The 11,181-nt window shown below is 35.3% G+C and overlaps 1 long non-coding RNA gene across 1 annotated transcript; it reads right to left on the reverse strand.

Annotated features, from left to right (window-relative positions):
* Window positions 1-5,535: 5,535 nt before the first annotated feature.
* Window positions 5,536-7,778, reverse strand: LOC122039751. Its single transcript, XR_006128362.1, has 3 exons — window positions 7,723-7,778; window positions 6,222-6,278; window positions 5,536-5,824 (listed from the first exon to the last, which is right to left on the reverse strand). It is a non-coding gene; the product is annotated as an uncharacterized LOC122039751 (long non-coding RNA).
* Window positions 7,779-11,181: the final 3,403 nt, after the last annotated feature.

Raw genomic sequence — 11,181 nt, forward strand, 5'->3', positions numbered from 1 at the left:
TGGTGGTAACTTCTGTCATTGCACCAACAATGACTTGGAATCCCTAAACTTTTAGGAAACCCAAATTTAGAAGTTTTGAGGTTCAAATGTTCAATATTTGAAGCAAACCTCAACATAAACTTCTACTTAGTCTCCCTTAACCAATCCATCCTTGTTTTCAACATGAAAACACCCTTTTTATGTATACAAATATATTTTGAGGGTTTGGAGTGGTTTCCTAGACTAAAATAGATTCAAAGTGTAGAAATCAGCCTTTACCAGCCAAAATCAGCAACTTTGATCGATTGGAGTTGGGTTCCAATCGATTGAACCAGCTTGAATCGATCCACTGATCGATTCAGGAGAGCTGGATCGATCGGTGGATCAATCCAGAAGGCTTCTGTTCGCGAGAAGCCTGCTCTCAATCGATCGCCCGATCGATTGAGGCCCTCCAATCGATCCAATGATCGATTGGAGCTCTGAAACGACTGAAATACAATTTCAGTCAATTTCAGAAACTCCCCAAAAATTCTACAAAATTCGAAAAATTATGAAAATCGTTATAGACATTATTTTGGGCATATTTTATCATGGAAAAATAGTTTTCTATGAAAATACATCATATTTTCAAAGATTGACACAAACTTGAGAACTTGCAAAAACCTTAGTGTTTTCTTCAAGTTTTGTGTCTAACTATTCAATGATGATTACTATCAAAAGATAGCCTTCACCAAGGTTTTCCAAAAGCATTTTAAAAACATTTTCAAAACCAATATCCCACCATGTTCCTTGGGCTTAATGCACATGACTTGTACATTAGCTTTCCCAATGATAGGAAAACACATGACTATGTGTTTTGATGAATTTAAAACTCAAAAGAATGCACTAAATCAGCATGATGAGTTTTGTTCATCATCCTAACATCTCACTTGTATTTATTGTGCACAAAACACATACAAGTCATCTTATAGGTCTTTGTGAGATGTAAAAGTTGATTTTGCCCTAATCTAGGGATCATGCATATCTATCTAGGCATTTTGTAGATATTGGACATCTACCTCGGATGTCACTTGTTAATACACTTGTACTACTTGTTACAAGGACCACTTGTTGGTACAAGTTGATAAATGTCATTTGTCCTTAATTTTAAGGAATTAAAAATAATGCATGATATGTTATGACATACATCAAAAAGAAATAATTTTCAAAAGAAAATTTCCTATAACTACATGATGTATGTATGCATGACATGGTATTTTTATGTTTTTCATCATAAGGTATGAATGCAAAAATAATCATGATGTCATGGTATATAACGAGCAAATCATGGCAAGGTTTAGCATAAATAAAATACATAGATTACCTACCTAAGTATCCTTAACCCTTAGCTAAGTTAAAAATTAAACCTAGATTGCCCTCTAAATGCTTCAAGAAAATGTCAAATCCTAAATTGACATTTCTAGTTCTCTTGATTAACTTATGCCAATTGAAATGAATCTTATTCCTCAAATGTTGGCATATTTCATTTTTCCACAAGAGTAGCACTTTAAATTAAGGCTTAGATTTGCCTTAAATTACTAAGAAAATACCAAAATCCCAACTTGGCATTTCTTATGTCTTCCCAAATTGTGCCAATTAAAATTAAAATTAATATATCCGGAATTAGGCACATTTTACTCTTTCAAAAAGTAAATGATAAATCTATTTCATTTTCAAAGGTTAATAATAACCTTGAAAAAGCTCCTTGAGTGTCAATTTCCTCAAAGTTGGGTTAACTACCCTTCTTCCACTACAACAAAAACCTTCATAGACATCGATTTTCCACCGGTGTCTATTTGATTTTCGACCGATGTCTATAAAGCCGATGTTAAAAGTCTGCCATTTTAGACATTGGGTTAAAACCGATGTAGTATCACTTAACGACACCGGTCTTCGAATCGGTTATTAACCGGTGTAGTATCACTTAACGACACCGTTTCATCAACGGTGTAAAACCGATGTAATATTGTATGTTAATTACACCAGTTTTGGCAGCGGTAAATGACCGATGTAATATTAGTTAATAACACCGGTTTTACAGCGGTGGAAAACCGATGTAATATGTATATTTTTTACAGCACAAATTTGATTTCCGAAACAATGAAAAACTGACAATAACAAAAAAAATACACAAATATTCACAAATTATACAAATATTCTTCATTCAATAATATCCATAAAATACACAAATATTCACAAATTATATAAATAATCTTCTTACAACAATATCCATAAAATACCCAAACATTCTTTTTACATCAAAAGCTAGCTAATAGATATCAAAATCAAGGTAGAACATTCTTTTAACACATCAAGGTAGAACCTCACTTCAAATGTAATCTAGCATGCATTCAGCCCACTCAAACCACACTTCGTCAATTTCAACTCTGGAGTACTTGAGATTTGTAAACTGTAAAAACACATAAATCCACCATATGTCAAATAACTAAAACAAATGTGTACATGTATCAAATAAAATAGAATACTGAGTTTTTAAAGGCTGCTGTGGAAGATAACGAATATAACATAGAATCTAAAACTTTCATATATAACACTTAGTATATGTTGCTTAGAATATAACATAGATAATTTGCTCCTTCTAATTCAAGTGTACAGATTGATAAGAATCGACAGCATCATACAACAAATTACTAGGCATGATAATGGTTGAACAAAGGAATATGACTACACAACAAATCCAGTGAAGGAAGCATAGAAGAACAAAGCTACCTCTGATGAAGAGATCTACTATTTATTGTACTACCTCTGATGTCATCTTGGTATCCTGAATATCCTGCACTAAGCCCCCTATTTTCTGTGATTTCTGCTACCAACCAGAAGAACTTCATTGTGATTTATGTGATTTATTGTACTACCTCTGATGCCATCTTGTTCCCTCTATTGACAAGACCATCAGTAGCAGTCTGTGAAGAACTTCATTGTAACAGGCTATCGCTTCTGCATAATTTCCCTGGTGTAATACAAGAGAACTATCAATTTCCTAGTAGTGAAAGAAGATGATAGACAAATTATATGACTTTCTTCCATTAAATGAGGCAATATGCAGTAACTCTCAAACTAGCAATGAAAAAGGCAGATATAGTGCTCTACCTGTTGCTTGTATATAATAGCCAAGTTGTTGAAGGGCGTAGATATCCCTGTTGTAACTGCTAAAGTTGCCTTATAGAATGATGCAGCAACACTCATCATGTTGCTGCATGAAGAGAAGTTTCATTAAGAAACAAAAATAAAGTATCCGCACAGTTGTCATCAAACATTTCTAAAGCTTACCAATCCATGTATATGTTGCCAAGGCTTGACAATGCTTGTGGATGGTTAGGTTGTAAAGCAAAGGATGACTTGGGAAAAATTATTAAAATGAAGTTATTCAACAAGGAAAAAAAACTTAAGAGAATAAAAATATCCAAATTAAAAAGTCACCTTATAATGTCTAGCGTCTTTGAGAGCATTCCCCTTTTAATGTGCAAGAAAGTCGATCATTAACTAACCTGGCTCACCATCAAGAAGGATACCACATTTTTACATATTAGACCATTATCAACTTACCAGATTATTGTAAGCTTCAATAAAGGTAGAATCACAGTTGATAGCTTGCTTGTAATGCAGAATTGCCATGTCAAGTTGACTTTGTTCATAATAGATGCCAATAAGGTTTCCTGCGTCCAGATATCCCCAATGCATAGTTGACATAATAAGCTCTCTTCAGAGCATAGTTTGCAGCAAAATTATCCACAAAATCAAAAAGAGATTAACAGCCCAGTGAAAAAATTAGGACTTATTGGATCACGTAGCATATTTCAATTAACCTCTATAATTCCACCAGGGGAAGGCATTTATAGAAAGGCTTCATTTGCACAAAAGATAACTGTGACAGCAAAATTGTTGTATGGTCCAGGCAGGCTCAAATTGACAAATGATGAAGTTATGCTAGCTTATAAATTTAACTGCCACTTGGCCATGTTCTAGTTTATAAATTTAACTAGCACCTGGCAGATTAACATTGCCAAGTGCCAATAAGTAAAAGAATCGACACTGTCGCGCGAGATCATTTTATTTTTCTGTGCTGCAGTGCTATCGACACTTTTCCTAGAGTACCATGCCAGCACATGTAGTAACTGCTAATTGTTCAGGAACACCTAAGCATTGAGAAACATCCAAGAACACGGAAATGAAGAGTCGTAGGAAAAAGGACAACGACAGTACAGAATGGAGGACCAGTGAGGATGGGAAAAGGTCCTCAACCAGAATGTATCAAATAAGGGGGAAGTCATTAATAGCAAACATATCCAGAAGGTATTCTGTGTGACGACCCCTTTCAAAACAACAATCAAGAATATTCTCATGCAGTGTTGGGATAAATGTTTATCGGATAATATTATTACCTTGATAACCACCATGACCTCAACATGAACCACTAAGGCCAGCTTTATCTGGGAAATTAGAAGTGAACTGAACTAGAGATAAAAAATGGTTTAAGTTCTCAGCATAATCACAAACATAACTTTTCCTCCTTGCAAGTGCCTTCACTTATCTAATAGATTAAACATTTTTCCCTCAACCAAAATTCAGTTAAAGAAAATAAGAATGACAGATTGGTAAAAAATTTCTCCAGCATAGGAGAGGGCTTTTACTTTGTCCTTCATAACAAGCAACTGAGATTTGTTTATGATGCCCCTGCCAAAAATACATAAGAAACCAATCTACTTATCCTGTCTGGTCTCCAAGAAACAATCTATAAATTTTCCACTGCAAATAAACATTCCATAAGCAAATTAAGAGTAGCTAGGAAAAGAAATTATCTTATTTCATGTAACTAGAATAGTTTGGACTAACCATATGCCATCGCGTAAGTTGGGCGTGCCTGTATAGCATGTTGATAGCACAAAATAGCATCTTGAGGCATTCTCAATGACTGGAAAAGTAAATAAAAAGACCGTTAATGGCTATCTCCAACATCAGAATATAAGATTGTTTGACCAACTCCCAAGGACTTACCTTGTAAACTTAATCTTCTCATTCCAGACACTCAGAGATCAAAATATTCAAATTAGACATGAAAACAATCTCAATAAGTGCATTGCCAATAGTTCTTAAAATATTACCAAGGAGGAGAAAATAAGGAAAACATTCTTACGAAGTGTTCTTTTGTTTTAGCAAACTAACTTAGCGAAATGCAAGGAACAAAATGTTAAGTAAACAATGAATTGTGAGATAAATTATTTCCTTAGAACAACATTAACGGCAATACACGAACTATTTTAGAAGACAACACTAGCATAGATAGTTCCACGGCTGCACCACATTGTTAGCAACACAAAATAATCAGATAAAGACAGTATCAGTGGAAGAAATGTTATGTTAATTATCTATTCTGAACCTAATCACAGGATTAAATCAATGTGCCCACATCCGTACCTACACAGAAACTTCAACTGGTCCAAGCTTTTCTAATTAGAAAGAAGACACTTCATCAAAGGGGGAAAAAATCAGCAAGCAGTAGAAGATGAGGATGATTTGGACCTGCGAAGCTCTTCTTGGCGATAAACAACCTGCATTACCAATGAATGAGTTTTAAGCATCTGAAAGTTATTTATTCCCTCTTTAACTTGTTAAATAGATATTAGATCAAAGTGCAAGTTGTTTGAATAAATCAACATTTGCGGACTTACCATCATCCTCAACCATAGGATGATAAGGTGTTTTAGGTTCAGTTATTTTCTGCCTCACTGGTTTATTGGCTTCAATTTCATACAAGTTGTCTTCATTCCATCTCACTTGAGGCCTACTAAAAGATATACATAATATGCAACTCTTAAGGTTTATATTATCTAACATGGAGAAATACATAAGTCAGTTTTAGGGAAAAAAAAAGTGACACCTAACCTTTTTTTTTTTTAAAAAAATCTGCAGAATTTCTAAATTCTGAATCTAGTCATATGTAAAATCAATTTTTCTATGAATGATCACTTAGTCAAATTCCTTCTAAAACAGACAAGCATCCTCTGTACAAATAAAAGAAAAGCTAAAAGGTCCTGAACTATGGAATTTGTGAATTTTCAGGCCAGTTGCAATAGCGTCAACTAATTTACGAAAACAATTTTTTGAAATTTTGTTTAAACAGACAACATCTAGCAAGGCCAAGACAAAAGAAAAGGTAAATATCACGCATTACTAGTACTAACCTCATTGTCCAAAATAATAGATCTTAGCTACCAGTGAAATTCCTGATTATGTTTTTCCTGTGTATAGAAATACACATGATAAAAGTGTTAACTTCAAACACAATTTAGCAGCAAAAAACTGAATATTTACAGATAGCACAAGCTTAAATTCTAAACCATTTGTTCAGGAATGCATATAGGGAGGTACAAATACAATGATGATTTCATCAGGGGAAAAAAATTGAAGCACACTTCTCCAAAAAGAAATGGCCTTGACACATAATAGTGAAGACCTTGTCAGAACTATTCTAAATGGCCTTGACAATTGAAGTGATTTATAAAATACTACAGTCAACTCAAAAATCTTAAGTCAACCAATGTGAGTAACTATCCCAATGTCTTATCTTAATTGGAAGAGATCGCCGATTACATCATGAACCACAAACCAAACTCAAACTATTGCAGCACGCAAAGCGTAGTTCTTTCCTTTCAATTTCTTCATAGTAATAGTAATGGACACAACGGGGCTTGAAAGATCAGTAATAGGAGACATTAAGGAGGTAGTCAAAGAGTTTGACTTTTTACCATGTATCAGTAAGGTTCACAACATAGATTAACCTCATATCAGTAAGGTTCAATCCAATTATCAGTCACATAACATCTATGCATACACTAATATATTTTTGTTAACCATGGATATACTTGCACTTCCAATCCTCTGGATAAAGTTAGCTTCTTTCAATGGCGAGTTAGTAGTTGCACAATATGCAAATAAATCAAACTAAATTAATATAACAAATCTCTTGAACACTTCCATGGTTTGTGTAATCACATAACTGAGTAACAAACACTCTTCATGGTTTACTATACAACTTACGAAGAAGACTTAATGAGAGTTCCTTCAAGAAAAACTGGATAGAAGTGGGATCAAACAGGTTTCAATACTCTTCATTTCAAAGATGCTATAACTAGATTGAATGCACAGGCAAATAAGTAAAATATAGATTACAAGCAAGAAATCAGCATTATCTCTTTATGAATTAGAACTAATTACTTCTTTATAGTCGTCCATAACACATTTATAGGAAGGTACTAAAAACAACAATAAAAACCCCCTAATCTTTGGATTAAAAACTAAAAAAAGGAAGTGTGACTAAGTATAGGAAGCCATAATGCTAATAGATTAAACGAGCTTCAACTGAAGGATTACAAGGCCAATTCAGCAAGAAAGTTCACGCCTTTTAGAATTATCCACGGATGAAAGAGAATTAATCCATGGGTTTAAAAAGAAACAATTTTTTTGATTCCATATGAGGCACAAACACGAAGAACCAGCCAAACCAGAAATCTACCCAGATTAATTTGGCCATTTTGTTTCTTGCCAAAAAAATAAAAATAAAATAATCAACCAAATAACTTTGTTCCAGCACATGAATCCAAACAAAACCTAACCATTAGTGATTCCCTAAGGAAACAAAAGACAATTAGGCAAGAATCCAATAAAGAAAAGAGGGGAAATTACCAGAGCGACGATGAAGATTCAACGCAGGATCAGGATGGCTTGCTGCTGGATGGTAATGGTGGTACTATTTTTTCCCAACCAGGATTTGGACCGTGGCGCTTCTGCTAGGGCTCGCGGAGAGGGTCGTGGCTCGTGGCGAGGAAGCTGTCTAGCCGCTGCTGATTGGGCTTGCGGTGAGGAGACTGCTCGCGGAGAGGAAGGTGGCTCGCGGAGAGTAATAGGGTTTGCGAAGAGCTCCAGCTCGCGGATGCTTGCGGCGAGGAAGGTGCGGTGGCTCGCGGCGAGGAAGGTGGCTGGTCGCGAAGAGGAGCTCGCTCGTGGAGAGGGCGGTGGCTCGCGGAGAGGAGCTCGCTCGCGGAGAGGAAGGTGGCTAGGGCTCGCGGAGAGGAGCTCGCTCGCGGGCGGTGCTTTTTTTGATGCGACGCGGCTTTTTTTTTTCTTCTTCCGCGGACTGGACCAACAAAAAAAACAAGCGAGACTGCGAGCAACGTGGCCGAGGTTTCACAACGCGGACGGAGAAGCAAGGGCATCGATCTAGGAAGGAGAAGAGGCAGATGAGGTTGAGAGAGATGGTCGGAGGTTTAGGTTTAGGTTTAGACGAGAGAGATGGTCGCGTGAGGAAGGGGCGCGATATAGATTTAGGTTTGGAGGGAACTTCACAGTGTTGCAAATTTTGGCTGTGGGAATATTAAAATATTTTATTTTGGTTCATTAACACCGGATTTTAAAACCCGCAGTTAAAATAGATGTCTATTAACGAAAAAAAAGGCGCTCATAGACATCGCCTAAAAAACCGATGTCTATGAGCTAAAATCTGAGCTCATAGACACCGGTTTTTGAAAAAACCGGTGTAAAATACTCAAAGACATCGGTTTTTACTTAAAACTGTTGTTGTTCCACTGATGTCTATGAGGGTTTTTGTTGTAGTGTTCTTAGAGTTGATACTCTCTAACCCATCTATGGGGTAGAGAAGATGCTCCTAGGAACCCAAAATCTATTGGTGCTCCTTGGATGCTTTAGGTATTCACTAGGGATAGCTTCCCTAGATACCTTCCTAGTGACCTTGTTTGGCTTTTTAGAAGCCTTGGTCACATTTTCTAGGTCAACTCTAGGGATTTCTTCCCTTGTGACCTTCTTAGTGACTTTCTTTGACTTCTTAGAAGTCTTAGTCACATTTGTTGTAAAAATACTCTTAAGGATGACCTCCCTAGTATTCTTGACTTGACCACTAGACCTAGGGTTTGTTCCATAGCTATATGGAACTCTATGGTAAGTAGGTACATCCTTTTTGGTTTTAGGTTTGTATCCCAAACCTCTATGGCCCTTGGATGACCCTTGTTGTCCTAAACCTAGATTTTGCTCATTTTGCCCTTTAAGGATATTTTCTATCCTTTTTAGGGTCCTTTCTAGTTTGTCAAGTCTTGACCTCAAGTCTTGATTTTACATCACTAAGTCCTTAGTTTTTGGTTTTCCATTAAGTCCATGAGCATTTTTATTTTTAGGCTTGTAACTATGGTCCTTAGTGTTATTGCCTAAATTCTTATCTACCTTTCTAAACCTAGGTTGAGAGGTTTTAGCATGAAAAGCTACATGATTTTCCTTAACTTTATCATGCTTCCTATTTTCATGGTAAATAGCATTGAAATGATATAAGTTAGAACTATCATGCTTTTTTACCATAATTTAAAGGGGTAGGCTCAATGAAGGTTACCTTTCTTTTTACCTTGGAGGCTCCCCCTTGACTTGAGCTTCCTCCATGAGCCTTGACCACCTTCTTCCCCTTAGGGCAATGACTTCGGTAATGCCCCTTTTGGTTGCAAGAAAAGCACACAATGTGCTCCTTGCTCTTCTTTGTGTTGGGGATGGTCTCCTTGGGCTTCTCCTTGCCCTTTTGTGCCACTTGGCCCTTCTTCTTGACCAATTTAGGGCATTTACTTTTGTAATGCCCTTTTTTCCTACATTCAAAGAATATAATATGATTTTTGTTATTAATTGAACTATTTATACCTTCTTGTGTAGGGATAGCACTTTCTCCTTTGGACCCGGAGGTAGAGGCTTCCTCTTGATCCGCAAATGATTTTCCTCCCATAGATTTAGCTTGACTTGTGGAGGTGGAAGCTTCTTCCTCCACTTCTTCTCTTGACTCGGATGTAGAAGCTTCTCCTTCTTCTTGATCCGGCGTCACCAAGGATTGCTCCCCCTCAATCCTAGAGGTGGAGACTTCACCTTCTTCTTCATCCTCTTGTACATGAAACAAGGAATATACTCCTTCCTTGCTCTTTTAATTGCACTCCTTTGAGGATGAAGCTTCTTGGACTTCTTCTTTTTCAGAAGTTGAGCATCTCTCAACTTCGGAGTCTTCCTCCTCTTGATCTTGATCCAATGAGTCACCCTCTTTGGATTCTTCTTGATCTTGTACAGTGGAGGGGATCTCATGAATCTTTGTCAATTTGCTCCATAGCTCTTTGGCATCTTCAAATTCTCCTATTTTCTCCAAGATGTTGCTCGGCACTAAGTTGACCAAAAGCTTGGTCACTTTGTCATTGGCCTCACATCTTTGGATTTGGTCTTGACTCCACTTGCTCCTCTTGAGTACTTTGCCCTTGGAATTTGTGGGAGCTTCAAAACCTTCCATGAGAGCAAACCATTGCTCTATCTCCACCATTAAGAAGTTTTCGATCCTTGATTTCCAAAGATCGAAGCTTGTAGATGTGTATGGTGGAGGCACCCTCGTGTCGAAACCGAGTCCATCTCGGAATTCCATTTGAAGTTGAGTTTCTTGTGATGAAGTCTTTGACTTGTGATGAAGTTGAGCTTCTTGTATAATTTTTAATAAATTTTAAAATAATTTTTTAATAAGTTTTAAAATAATTTTTAATAAATTTTTAAATGATATTTAATAAGTTTTAAAATGATTTTTTAATAATTTTAAAATAAATTTTAAAATAATTTTTAATAAATTTTAAAATAATTTTTAATAAATTTTAATAAGTTTAAAAATAATTTTTTAATAAGTTTTAAAAAGTTTTAAAATAATTTTTAATAAATTTTAATAAGTTTTAAAATAATTTTTAATAAGTTTTAAAATAATTTTTAATAAGTTTTAAAATGATTTTTAATAATTTTTAATAAGTTTTAATAAGTTTTAAAATAATTTTTAATAAGTTTTAAAATGATTTCTAATAATTTTTAAAATGATTTTTAATAATTTTTAATAAGTTTTAAATTAAGTTTTAATAAGTTTTAAAAAGTTTTAATTTAATTAGGTTTGATAATTAAATTTGGATTTAAGTTTGAATTAAAATTTTAATTTAATTATTCGTGAAAGGTTATTGAACCCATGTTAGATTCAAACTTAGCTTTGGGTTAATCAAGCAGGCGTCCTGAGAATAAGCTTTCAGTTCAGTGGCGAGACATACGACCTACTTAGATATCATTAGACCACTTGCTGAAGGCTTT

The sequence above is a fragment of the Zingiber officinale genome, chromosome 2A (assembly GCF_018446385.1).
Source record: "Zingiber officinale cultivar Zhangliang chromosome 2A, Zo_v1.1, whole genome shotgun sequence".
Taxonomy (NCBI): Eukaryota; Viridiplantae; Streptophyta; class Magnoliopsida; order Zingiberales; family Zingiberaceae; genus Zingiber; species Zingiber officinale.